Genomic DNA, 14,927 nt, shown 5'->3' on the forward strand with positions numbered 1-14,927 from the left:
AACAGTAATAATGGAACCCAATACTTAACTAACCCATAATACTTACCATATACCTGGCTCTATTCTAAATACTTTATCTACATTAGTTCATTAAATGTCACAACAATTCTATTTAGGCCAGGCACAGTGAGCGGCACACTCCTGTAATCAAGTTTGAGATTAGCCTGGGCAACTTAGCAAAACCCTGTCTCGAAATTTTTAAAAAATTAAAAGGCCTGGGGATGTAGTTCAGTGGTAGAGCAGACCTGGGTTAAATTGCCAGTACAAAAAAAAAAAAAAAAAAAAAAAATCTCATTTATGAGGAGACTAAGGACAAGATAAGAAACTTTATCTAGGATCATACTGCTGATAAGTTATAGAGCTCAGATGAAAACCCAAGTGTTGCTCTGTATGTTAAGACAACTAGACAAACTTCTTGAGCTTCTGGAGCATACATTCTAGTCACTAGATATAGAATTTAGTGAGATGAAAAGACAGTATAAAATTTTGTGCTATAAAAACGAAAAGTAGGGCTAGGAATACAGCTTGGTGATAGAGTGCTTGCCTAGCATGTTAGATCTCCAGCACCAGGGGGGGGGGGAAAGTCTTAAGAGTTCAATTCCAAAGTATGTGTATTCATTCGCATGATATATCTCCTTTATACCATTCGTTAGACAGATGTGCAATTTTCCATTTTTTCTCAATGAACACGGTAGTTATTTTTTTAAATTTATTTTTATTGTAAACAAATGGGATACATGTTGTTTCTGTTTGTACATGGAGTAACAGCATACCATTTGCGTAATCATACATTTACATAGGGTAATGATGTTTGATTCATTGTTACTTTTTCCTTCCCCCCACCACTCCCACCCCTCTTTTCCTTCTATACAGTCCCTCTTTCCTCCATTCTTGCCCCCCTCCCACCCCCCATTATGTATCATCATTCACTTATCAGCGAGATCATTCGTCCTTTGGTTTTTTGAGATTGACTTATCTCACTTAGCATGATATTCTCCAATTTCATCCATTTGCCTGCAAATGCCATAATTTAATTATTCTTTATAGCTGAGTAATATTCCATTGTATATATATACCACAGTTTCTTTATCCATTCATCCACTGAAGGGTATCTAGGTTGGTTCCACAATCTGGCTATTGTGAATTGAGCAGCTATGAACATTGATGTGGCTGTATCTCTGTAGTATGCTGATTTTAAGTCCTTTGGGTATAGGCTGAGGAGTGGGATAGCTGGGTCAAATGGTGGGTCCATTCCAAGTTTTCTAAGGAATCTCCACACTGCTTTCCAGAGTGGCTGCACTAATTTGCAGCCCCACCAGCAATGTATGAGTGTACCTTTTTCCCCACATCCTCTCCAATACCTATTGTTGCTTGTATTCTTGATAATCGCCATTCTAATTGGGGTGAGATGGAATCTTAGTGTAGTTTTGATCTACATTTCTCTTATTACTAAAGATGGTGAACATTTTTTCATGTTTGTTGACTGCTTATAGATCTTCTTCTGTGAAGCGTCTGTTCATTTCCTTAGCCCATTTGTTGACTGGGTTATTTGTATTCTTTGTGTAGAGTTTTTTGAGTTCTTTACATATTCTGGACATTAGTGCTCTATCTGAAGTATGAGTGGCAAAGATATTCTCCCACTCTGTAGGTTCTCTCTTCGCATTGCTGATAGTTTCCTTTGCTGAGAGAAAGCTATTTAGTTTGAATCTGTCCCAGTTATTGATTCTTGATTTTATTTCTTGTGCTATGGGAGTCCTGTTAAGGAAGTCTGATCCTAAGCCAACAATGTGAAGATTTGGACCTACTTTTTCTTCTATAAGATGCAGGGTCTCTGATCTGATTTCAAGGTCCTTGATCCATTGTGCATTGATTTTTGTGCAGGGTGATAGGGATTTAGTTTCATTCTGTTGCATATGGATTTCCAATTTTCCCAGCACCATTTGTTGAAGAGGCTGTCTTTTCTCCATTGCATATTTTTGGCCCCTTTGTCTAGTATGAGAAAATTGTATTTATTTGGGTTTGTGTCCGTGTCCTCTACTCTGTACCATTGATCTACTTGTCTATTTTGGTGCCAATACCATGCCATTTTTGTTACTATTGCTTTGTAGTATAGTTGAAGTTCTGGTACTGCAATACCCCATTTCATTCTTCCTGCTAAGGCTTGCTTTAGCTATTCTGAGTTTCTTATTCTTCCAGAAGAATTTCATGATTGCTTGCTCTATTTCTGTAAGGTACGTCATTGGGATGTTAATTGGAATTGCATTGAATCTGTATAGCACTTTTGGTAGTATGGCCATTTTGACAATATTAATTCTGCCTATCCAAGAACATGGGAGATCTTTCCATCTTCTAAGGTCTTCCTCAATTTCTTTCTTCAATGTTTTGTAGTTTTCATTGTAGAGATCTTTAACCTCTTTGGTTAGATTGATTCCCAAGTATTTTATTGTTTTTTTGAGGCTATTGCAAATGGAGTTATTTTCCTCATTTCCCTTTCAGATGTTTCGTCGCTTGCATATAAAAATGCTTTAGATTATGCATGTTGATTTTATAGCCTGCTATTTTGCTGAGTTCATTGATGAGGTCTAGATGAACATGGTAGTTATAATCAGAAAAAAATCTTATGTTAATTTTGAAACAAAGATCTACAAGACACTATTACCAAAATGATGTATTTTCTTTAAGAATAAGATGATTAAAATACTCTAAAACTCTTGGTGGATATAATAAAGAATAAATGCAGCTTTTGAATAAGCCTTTTTAAAAGCATTTTAAAGATAAAAAATATTAGCTTGTTATTAAAACACTCATTTATATATTAAATCACTAATAACTTTGGAATTTGATACTGTTGTTATTATTGTCATTTTACAGATAAGAAAGTGAAGACTTATGTTGAAAAAAATCTACTTTTGAAACATAACTAATATGTGGTACAACTGGGATTTGTAGCTAGATTAACACTATTACCTGAATTCCCAAGTAGTATGCTTTTTTTTTTTGCAGGGGGGATAATATTTTTCTTTCCATATTTTCTTTTATCAGCTATTATGCTTTATATCTTCTCTAAAATGTGATTTCTGTGCTTAAAAAGAAATAATCTTACTTTTAAACTGTTTCTCATAATTATTAGTCATTCCTCTGAAAACCAATTTTTATGATATTCTAAATGTGGACAAAGGTTACAAATAAACAGAGTATATGGAAGTAATTGAATGTTATCCTAAGAAAGATCCACATTTCCTTTAAATATCCCCAAATGAAATACTAAGACTTGTGGGATTTCCTTCAAAATAATAAGGGGGGAAAGACAGTAGGAGTACAAATGAAGCAAGACTAGCTATGGGTTATAAATGCTGCAGCTGGCAGGTGGGCATGTGAGGGTTAATTATATTTTTCTGTGTATTTAAAATATTTAAAATATTCAAAACACTTCCAGTTCCAGCCAAAAAAAAGGGGGGGACAGATTACACTCTTGGCTGAAATAACAGAGAAATAAAATACACCCAACAACAGCTTTCAGACCTTGGACAGAGAAATGGGACAATATTCTCTCAAAGAGGAGAGAAGAGTATTATAAGATCTAAAATCACCCCAGTTTACTTCTGGAGAGTTTCCAGAATGCAGCACAGGAAGGGAAAACCCAGGTGGAGTACAGCAATGCCCTGTGTAAAGGAGATAAGAGTTGGAAATTCAGGGAGGCAAAGAAAATTTCTCAGGAAAGAAGATAGGTACACGCAGGGAGAGCTCCAGAGACTGTGCAAATCACATCTAGGCTTCAGGTGAGTACTGGTTAGAATGGGAAAACCTAGCTTCACAGGGCATGATTCCGTGCATAGAGTACTCATAAAGGTACTGTCTCAGTACTAGGGAAAATTGGTTTTAGACTTCATGCAGCTCTGACAGGGCCTCACCAAAAAATAAATAAATAAATAAAAATTTAAAAAATAAAAAATAAAAAGGGCTAGGGCTGTAGCTCAGTGGTAAAGCACCTCTGGGTTTAAGTCTCAGTATTAAAAAAAAAAAAGTGGTATATTTGTACAATGGAATATTATTATTAGGCCATAAAAAGAAGTACTGATACATGGTACAACATGGATAAACCTGGAAAACATCATGCTTAATGAAAAAGCCAGTCACACAGAAGACTGTATATTGTGTGATTGCATATGATGGCATGTCTATGAAATGGCCAGTCATGGGGGGGATGGGGGGGTGGGGAGAAAATTGATTTTAGACTTAATGCAGCTCTGACAGGGCCTCATCAAGTTCGAAAGGAAGCCTCTAAAAGGTCAAATTGTTTCCAGCAGTATTCTCGCTGAAAAGATTGCAGGACCCAAAAGAATACAGCAACGTCTTTAAAGTAATGAAAGAAAAATGCTATTAACCTAAAATTCTACACCCTAAAAATATTCCTTCAAAAAGAAATCATAAACAAATCTGTATTACCAGGAATCATTAAAGGAAGTTCTTCAGGAAAAAGAAAAATGTTACCAGGAGTAAATGGCAATTAAACATTACAGAAACAAAACAAAACCAAACCTAAAAATAAAGTAGATAAAAAGGACTTTAAAAAATTAACAGGCTGGGGATATAGCTCAGTTGGTAGAGTGCTTGCCTCATAAGCACAAGGCCCTGGGTTCAATCCCAGCACAGTAAAAAGAAAGAAAGAAAAAATTAACAGAACATTAGTGAGCTTTAGTGCAATTTCAAGTATTTAGAGTACATATAAATGGAGTCCCCAAAGGAGAGGAAAGGGGTAGAGAAAACAATAGAATAACTGAAATATTTCTAAATTTGATGAAAACTATAAATTCACTCATCCAAGAGTCTCAACAAAGCTCAAACACAGAAGGTGTAAGAGGTTAAATCTTACCAAGGAACATCATAATTAAATTGTTCAAAAATTATGATAAAGAATAAAACTGAAAAAACAACCAAAGGGGGAAAATAGATTTATGTACACAGGAAGAAAAGCACGGATGACAATAAACTTCTCATGGAAAACCAGGCAAGTGAGAAGACTGTGGAGAAAGTCTTAAAAGTGCTGAAATAAACAAACAAACAAAAAAAAACCTGTAAACTGACTGAGTATTGTGTATCTAGTGAAGATGTCATTTAAAAAATAAATAAATAAATAAAAATAAAACCTTTCTAGATGTATAAAAACTGAAAGAAAGCATCAACAGCAAGCATACAGTACAAAGTGCTAAAGGAAGTTGTTCAGGCACAAGATAATACTACCACATGGAAAGATCGATCTACACTAAAGAACAGTGAGCACCAAAAATGGCAGCAACATGGGAAAATACAAGACTTTTTTTTCTAATTGTAGTTTATAATCTATTTAAAGAAATAAAACAATAAGGTACTAGGGTATTATAGGAAGAAGTAAATTATATGACAGTGGTTGCTAAAACTGGGGGGGAGGGGATGGGGATGTGACTTTTTAGTAGAATGCTTGCCTAGCATGCAAAAGGCCCTGGGTTCAAACCAAAGGAGGTGGGGAACAAGGTTGGGAGAGGAGAAAGAACGTATATATTTATACTATTCTAACATGATGTGATGTACTATATGTGAAATGATATATCATCATATAAATGTAGTTTCTCATAAAAGATGTACACTCTAAACTCTAAAACAACATTAAAAAGCAAAAAAGAAAATTACAGCTAATAAGTCAGTAGGGAGATAAAAGTGAATAAATAAAATATACTTAATTAATCTAAAATAAACAAAAAAGGAGAAAAGAACAAGTAGAAACAAATAGAAATTTACACCTGTTCATACAAATAATCATATTGAATGTAAATGGTCTAAACCATTAAAAGACAAGAGATAGTTACTCATCTATATCTATCTAAATGAAATGCATTTTAAATATAAAGACAAAAAAAATGTTTAAAAAATGGAAAAAAAGGGGTTGGGAATATGGTTCAGTGATATAGAGTGCTTGCCTAGTATGGCATGAGGCCCTGGATTCAATAACCAGCACCTAAAAAGAAAAAAAGATGGAAAAAGATATACAATGCTAATACTAATCAAAGCAAGCTAAAATGGTCACACTGATATCAAATTATATATATTTCAGAACAAAAAATATTACCAATGAAGGATATCATTTTATAATCATAAAGGGGTCAATTAATCAAACGGACATAGCACTGGTAAAATTGCCAAGAGAAACAGATAAATCTGAAATTCTGGCTATAGATTTTCAATAGCTTTCTCTTATTAATTGTAGAACAAATAGAAGGATCAGAAAAGATACAGAAAACTTGAACAAACTTGATGTCCCCTGAAAAACTCATGTGCCTATGCAGGTGAAACAATTAGATGAAGGAGGCGAAATGATTAGATTACAAAAGCTATACCAAATCAGTGGATTAATCCACTTGATTGGTTAGTAATTTGAATAGATTTCTAGATGATAATTGTAGGCAGGTGGGGCATGGCTGGAGGAAGTAGGTCATTGGGGGGTGTCCCCTTGGGGATTATATTTTGTCTCTCTTGTCTTCTCTCTCTCTCTCTCTCTCTCTGCTTCCTGGCTGCCATGAACTCATCAGCTTTTCTCCACCATTCCCTTCTGAAACATCTTGGGCCCTGAGCAATGGATCTGGCTGACCATTACACACTTCTGAAAACATGAGCCCCAAATAAACTTTTTGTTCTCTAAATTGTTCTTGTCAGGTTCTTGAGCACAGTGATAAAAGTCTGACTAATGCAAAAACTATCAACCCAATTTGACCTAAGTGACATTTATAGAACACTCAATCCAATAAGAGCAAAAAGCACATTCTTTCCAAGGCTAACAAAAAATTGAAAAAAATAAAACATTCTGGGCCACAGACAACTCTAAATGAATCTAAAAGAATTCAAGTTATACTATAAAAAATGTTCTCTGAACACAAGGAATTAAACTAGAAAACAGTAGAAAGATGTCTGGAAAAATCACCAAGTATTTGAAAATAAAATTTAATACTTCAAAAATAACTCACAAGTAAAAGAAAAAAACAAAAAGGGCATCAGAAACTTTTAAATAGACTGAAAACAGCATATAAAAATTTGTGGGATGCTACTAAAGCAGCAGAGGGAAATTTATAGCACTAACTGTTTTTGAGACTGTTCTCCTGAAAAGTCTCAAACAAAAATTTAGCTTCCACCCTAAAAAACTAGAAAAAGAAAAAGCCAATAAAAAAAAAGAGTAAATAGAAGGAAAAAATAAAAATTACAAAAGAAATTTTAAAAGTTAAAAATAGGAGGAATGGAGAAAAATCACTGAAAACAAAAACTTTTAATCAGCCTAATCAGGAGAACAAAAGAGAAGATCCAAATTACCAATATCAGAAATAATCATAATACTATTACAATCTACACATATTAAAAGGAAAATAAAAATATGAAGTTTTTGCCAATAAATTCAACGATGTCCTTAAAAGACACAGAGCTCGCTCAAAAATAAATTTGAGGGGCTGGAGATATAGCTCAGTTGGTAGAGTGCTTGCCTCACAAACACAAAGCCCTGGGTTCAATCCCCAGCACCGCAAAAAAAAAATAATATTAATTAAACAAAGAAATAAATAAATTGGAATAGTCCTATAATCACTAAACAAATTGAGTTTGAGGTTAAAAACCTTCTGCCCCACACAAAAATTAAGGCCCAAATGGCTTAATTGGTGAATTCCACCAAATATTTAAAGAAAAAAATAATACAAACTTCATACAAACTCTTCCAGAGAATCAAAGAAACACTTTCCAAATCATTCTATGAGGTTTACATTACCCAGATACCAAAACCAAATGTAGTAAGAGAAGAAATCTACAAACTAATGTTTGTCCCAACAAAGATGTACAAATTCTTTTTTTTTTTTTTCCAGTGCTGGGAAGATGTACAAATTTTTAACAAATGATTAGAAAATTTATTCCAAAGGTAGACAAGAAAATAATGCATCACAACCAAGTGGAATTTATCCCATGATACAAGATTGATCTGAGATATGAAAATCAATCATATTCACCATATCAAAAACTTAAAAAGGAGGCTGGGGTTGTGGCTCAGTGGTAGAGTGCTTGCCTAGCACGTGTGAGGCACTGGGTTCAATTCTCAGCACCACATAAAAATAAAAATATGAAGATATTGTGTGCATCTGGCATAAAATGCAAGGTATGGATACAACTTTACTTCCTACAGAGATACCAGAATTTCTTGACATCACTTATTAGATATTCATTCTCTCACACCATGCCACCCACCACCATCAATTTGAAATGTCACCTTTATCTTATGTTACAAAACTTTGGGGTTTGTTGTTAGTCTTTTTATTTTAAGAAATATAATTCTGAATAGTTTGCTATTTCAAACTTTTTATCAAAACTCTATAAAAGATTATTTAAATGCTGTTCAGGCTGGGTACTCTCTGCTTGGCTGAGATTTTCCCAGTGACTTCAGAGGTTGAGGCAGAAAGACTGCAAATTTGAGGCCAGCCTTGGCAATTTAAGAGACCCTCAGCAACTCAGCAAGACAGTTTCAAAATAGAAAATAACTTAAAATCTATTCAGTGTATTTCCTTCTTTGAGAATTCAGAGTCCTAATCTTAGCTCCAACAATACAGATCATCAGCAACATGACTCCTCTATATAATCTTGGCTTTCACATTATCTTCAAAGAGTTGTACTTTATGCTAAACCCTTAGGTTTCCTCAAAACACACTATATAAAAAGTCATAAGAAAATAAAAGAAGCATATTTGCTGCAGGAATACTGTGGACAATGAATCACTTTCACACAATACTTCCAATGTGAATCCTTCTTGAGAAATATCTTTCAGAATTTAATGACAGAAGACTTTTGTTTACCCTGAGAAACTAATGAAAGTTCTTTGAATTTTTGCTTTTACTTATATTTATCTTAATATTTATCACAGAAATTCTCCATTTTCCAGTTTCACTTTCCATGGTTTCAGTTACCTGTGGTCAACTATAATCCAAAAATATTAAATGGAAAATTCCATAAACAAACAATTCATAGCTTTAAACTGCACACCATTCTGAGTGGTGTGATGATACCTCATGCAGTCCTGTTCCATTCCACCTAAAATGTGAAACATACCTTTGTCCAGCATATCCACATTATATGCTCCATCCACCTGTAAGTTAGTAGCCATTTCTCTTGGTTATCAAACCAACTGTCACAGTGTGTGTGTGTGTTCAAATAAACCTTGCTTTACTTAATAATGGTCTCAATAATAAAGCAAGAGTAGGATGCTGGAAATTCAGATAAGTCAAAGGGAAGTCATAAAATGCTTCCTTTAAGTGAGATGTACTCAACTTAAGGAAAGAAAAACACATCATAAGCTGAAGTTACTAAGATCTACCTTGAAAATCAATCTTCCATCTATGAAGTTATAAACAAGGAAAAAAAAAATTGTGCCAGTTTTGCTGTCATGCCTCAAACTGAAAAAATTATGGCCAGAATGTATGATATATCTTAGTTAAGATGAAAAGGGCATTAAATTTGTGTATCTAAGTGTAGGAAAACACATAGTGCTCTCTGGATTCTGGGCTACCCACAGTTTCAGGCATCCACTGACAATCTTGAAATGTATCCCAAACAGATAAGAGGAGACTACTGTATTCTACTGTAAACATTTACGTGGCAGCACATATTAAACTTTATGAATCTTGTTACAAAATGAATAAACTTGTTGGCAGGTGAGGCAGAAATCATGATGTGTCACTCAGATCTCCTTCAAGAAAACCTATTGTAAGGAGCATAGTTCAGCCTCCAGCCGTCCACCCCCATGAACACCGAAAGCATTCTTTGCCGAAGCTGATCCCGGTCAGTCCAAGAGTTTAGCAGTGGTGGAAGTGCCTGCCCATTCCTGCTTCCTATAAGATTCCAATACCCAGCAACTTGTATTTGTAGATTCCACATCTGCTTGGCTGAGATTTTCTCAACTCGCTACGGTGTGAGGCATTTCTACCTAAGTTTTCCTTCCCTGTCTTCTTCCTTTACAGGAAACAAACTTAAATTCATTCTAAAAGTACTCCCTACCTACCTCTGCTTCCCTTCCCCCTCATTGTTCACAGGTTCTCCATCCAATAAATCTTGCACCTCTAAGTTTGTCTTGACATTCGCCTGTTGTAGGATCTACACTGATGCAGGGAGAAAAGACTCACGTGCTTGTTCAAGTGGGACCTGCCTTCACAGTCTTCATTCCCAACATTATCTTTAAAGGTGCACTAAGGCTTCTATAGACAAACAACTGGAAGCCATGAAGCCCAGAAATAAGGGAAGACATCCAAAATTGTTGGTTGATTTGTTGTTTAATCTCAATATACTATAGGTTGTTTTGGCTATTTCACTTTAAAATTCAAGAACATTTGCTTCAGGAAACAGAGTTGTCTCTAAGTGAATCACCATATTGTTCCTTGACCTATTTATCTTGAATTGAGAAATATCTCAGAGATTGGGCCAGCAACAAAAGCAACAGCACCCTCTCTGGCATTTAAAACATCCTGAAGAACAAATATGTTATCAGCTCAAGGTTTCTTCATCCCTATCACCAAGGAAAATCTTGACCCGCAAATACATTAAAACGTATTTGGCAACGCTGAAAGGCAACATTCCTTAAATAGGACCCATAAGAAAAAGAAAAAAGTTTCCATCTGGCCTATTTCTAACCATTATTCTGTTCCAAAGGGATAGTCTTATGAAATCTAACAGTTTCTAAACTACTGAAACAAACTGAGAATGCATAAAGCCTATAATAACCCAACTACTGTTTTTACTTTAGAACCTGAAGAATCATGTGCCGTGTTGTGTATCCCTAATCTAGTCACAGACAGCCTCATTTTATTTTTTAATTCATTTATTTATACACTTCTAATAATATTAAACCAATCCTCCATAACTTGCCTTTCATGACAGAAAACGCTATTGACAATACCAAAATATTTCTCAACCATTTCTCCAGGGAAAGAGCTGCTTAAATCTTATATTTTGGTTTTACAGTTTCACACTATAAAAAAGTCCTGAGGTATGAAGGCAATACCCTGACCCCAAATGACATCAGGGCATTCCTTTCAGAGAGGAATACATTCACCTGCCGTTAGTTTCACCCACAGTTTCAGGCATCCACTGACAATCTTGAAATGTATCCCGAACAGATAAGAGGAGACTACTGTATTCTACAAAGTTCCTTAGTCCAGGATGAATAATTCCTCTCTTGCTCTAATGTGAACACTTCAGATATTTGGGAGTGGACTTTCCAGTTGCCAGAGTTCAGTCAACCCTGCACGCTTAAATTTCTAACCTTTCCAAAATTCATCTACACATCCCTCGCAGCCCTTCAGTTGCTCTCAGAGCTTACCACCTTCTGCTTCTATCATGCTGACACTCTGCTAAATGTAATACTCCCAGTGGGCTCTTGCCGACTCCCTGCACTGTGGCACAATTCTTCTCTGTTAGCTGCCTAGAATAGCACTAGCTTTCCTTGGACTGCCAGATCACATTTCAAGCCCAAACTAGTGTATTATCTGCCATTACTGTCAAGTCTCTCTTGTTCTCTGGGGTTTCATTTATTTATTTATTTTTCTCTGACGGACCTCTCCTATCTCCCCTTCAGCCTTTGAAAGAGTAGAATTATGTCCTAATGCTAATTTCCTGGATAAATGAATATTATTCATTTTCTGGCCTGATATCAGTACTTAAATTACTTACAGATAATTTTCATAACTGACAGAGATTTTCCCCCCTTTATCATCTACCTAAGTTTTTTCCTCATTCAAACTTTACTCAAACCTATCTCCTCCTCTGAGTAACTTTTATAGGCAAAACAAAATGGGCTATATACTCTCTACAGTCACTTCAGTTTACTAAACTTTTAATTTTCTTTTATTTTTAAATTTTTTTGATATTAGGAATTGAACTCAAGTGTATTCTACCTATGAGCTACATCCCCAGTCCTTTTTATAAATTTTATTTTGAAACCAGGTCTCACTAAATTGCCAAGGCTGGCCTTGAACTTGGGATCTTTCTGCCTCAGAGGGAGGGAGGGAGGGAGGGAGGGAGGGAGGGAGGGAGGACAGGCTGTGATAGCTAAGGGCAGAGCACCCCTGGGTTCAATTCCCAGTATGGCAAAAAAGAAAAGAAAAGAAAAGAAAGAAAGAAAGAGAGAGAGAGAGAGAGAGAGAGAAAGAGAGAGAGAGAGAGAGAAAGAGAGAGAGAGAGAGAGAGAGAGAGAGAGAGAGAGAAAGAAAGAAAGAAAGAAAGAAAGAAAGAAAGAAAGAAAGAAAGAAAGAAAGAAAGAAAGAAAGAAAGAAAGAAAATATGTTAAGATGGCGACTTTAAGAATGAATAGGAATCCAGAAGTAGGAGGAAAACATTCCAGTCAGAGAGGAATTCCAGAGCAAAGGCAAAGAATGTTGAACAGTGTGGAATGCTTGGGAGACAAGTAACATGATGTCCTCGGAGTATAATGGACAGGGCAGGGGAGAAATGGCAGAACATGAAAGGGAATTAGTGGGAAAAAAAACAAGGCATTAGACCCAGAAGTACCTTGAATCCTAAGCTAAGGAATCTGAATGCAAACATGTAAATAATGAGCAGAGGTTAAAGGAATAGATAAAAGGAAATGACATGACCCGTGTTTTAGAAGAAACAGTCAACATAAATACAAAAAAGGAACAGGAAGGAGGGACAAAAGCAAAAAATATTAGTAAGCTGCAAAAGCCCAAGTGAGCCATAAAGGCTTTTACAAGGTTGTTTTTCAGCCTATCGCTTACTGAGCACCAACTGTGTGGCAAGTACAGTTCAATATACTTTCCATGTTTAACCTCATTTATTGGTTATCATAGCCCTGTCAGGTAAGTACTAGTATCCTAATCTAACACACAGAATAGGTTCAGAAAAACAAATACGCCAACCACCAAAATAGAGTCAAATTTAGTAAAATGTCCTGATTACTGTCACTGTAGCTTTTAGAACCCATTCCAGGGTACATCCCTAATCTAGTCACAGGCAGCCCCATTTTCTTTTTCAGCAAATATGAACTAAGCACCTACAACTTGTGCTCTAGATTGAACGTTTGTGACTCCCCCCCAAAAATTCATGTGAAATCTAATCTCTAATGTGATGCTATTTGAATGTGGGGTCTTTGAGAGATTATATTAGATCATGAGGGTTGAATGAAATCAGTACCCTTATAAAAGAAACTTCAAAGAGCTCCCTCACCCTTTCTGATCAGCTAAAAACCAGGTAACAGGTACTCATCAGTCATCAAATCTTGATTCCTTCATCGTGGCCTTCCTAGTCTTCAAAACTATGAAAAATAAACTTGTTTATTAGCTACCCATTCTATGGTAGTTTGTTATAAGATTACAAAAAATGTACTATAAACTATATAAAAACTCATAATTCGTACAGTCAATGAGTTTACTATTTCATGGAAGAGAGACATGATATAACCACATGACAAAATGTTAACCAGAAATTAACAAAAGAAGCCAGGCATGGTGGCGCACGCCTATAATCCCAGTGCCTCAGGAGGCTGAGGCAGGAGGATGGCAGCCTCAGCAATTTAGTGAGACTGTAAGTAACCTGGTGAGACCCTGTCTCAAAGAATTTTTAAAAAAGGGCTGGGAATGTGGCTCAGTGTTTAAGTACTCCTGGGTTCAATCCCTGGTACAAAAAAACCCCCTAACGAATATAAAAGAAAAAGTGCTGAATATTATAAGACAATGTAAGAAAATAAACTAACTTAGGGGGAAAGAGATGTAAGGAAAGAGCTCCTGAGGAAGTGGCATTTGATACCTGAAGGAAGGACTGCTTGAAGGGGAAGCTGTTCCTATCTATTTCTACACAGTCATCTGCTACCTCTAGATACTCCATCTCGGTTGCTGAAAATTTTACCATTAGCTCATAACTCTGGGTCTTCAAACTCCATGGGCATAATGTAACTAATCCGACATTTTACCTCTATTTTTTTTTTGTTTTGGGACCAGGGTCTGGACCCAGCTATGCTTAACCACTGAGCCACATCCCCAGGCTTTTTATTTTTTATTTTGAGACAGGGTGTCACTAAGTTGCTTAGGGCCTCCCTAAATTGCTGAGGCTGGTATTAACTTGTGACCTTCCTGCCTCAGCCTCCTGAATTGCTGGGATTATAGGTGTGTGCCACAGTGCCTATTTCACCTCTACTTTTTAGTTACAACTAACTTCAATGACCACACACTGGTAACCTAGTCAGTACCAATAACTGCTATACTTCTGGAACCTGAAATTCAAATACCATGTTTTATGGTATTTAAGATCCCATCAATTGGGAGATTCACCATTAATTCACATAACAATAAGAAAAAAGTGTTAACCTAAATTGACATCTCAATCTCAAGAAATATTAAAATGGGGGGGGGGGGAAGCAGTATGCCTTAAAAATCAATAACTTTGATGACAACTGCTATTCCTTTTGTCAATATCCTACTCTTTCCCATTATATATGAATGTGTGTATATGTATATATATGTATATAAAAATATGTGTATATATTTTTTTATTACCCCAAACCTCAGTTATACTTCTGGAAATTTGCTCCTTTTATACTATTCCAAAACTATTTGTCTCGCTTGTTACTTCCTTCACATGCTAGCCAAAATTCAAGGTACATATAACTGATATGTCAAACAGTATGCTGCCAACTCCTTGTCTCTCTGGCTTTCCATTGTACCTACAGAGCAAAAACAAACAACAACAAAAACAAAACAAAAAAAAAAAAACACTGTCAACTTTCTCTGCTTCTACACCTGAGCTAAGTTCTAAAATAAATCATTTAACCACAATGATTAGTGTCATACAAACTCATCACCTTCAACAACATGCAACAAATCTACGCTGCCCAAGTCCTCATTCTCCCATTCCCTAATATTTCAAGT

The 14,927-nt window shown here is 35.7% G+C and overlaps 1 protein-coding gene across 3 annotated transcripts in view; it reads right to left on the reverse strand.

Moving 5' to 3' along the window:
• The window catches only part of AHCYL2 (adenosylhomocysteinase like 2), a 183,582-nt gene that overhangs the window by 100,569 nt on the left and 68,086 nt on the right, over positions 1–14,927 (reverse strand). The window lies entirely within an intron of this gene.

This window comes from Sciurus vulgaris, assembly GCF_902686455.1.
Source record: "Sciurus vulgaris genome assembly, chromosome: 8".
NCBI classification, from domain to species: Eukaryota; Metazoa; Chordata; class Mammalia; order Rodentia; family Sciuridae; genus Sciurus; species Sciurus vulgaris.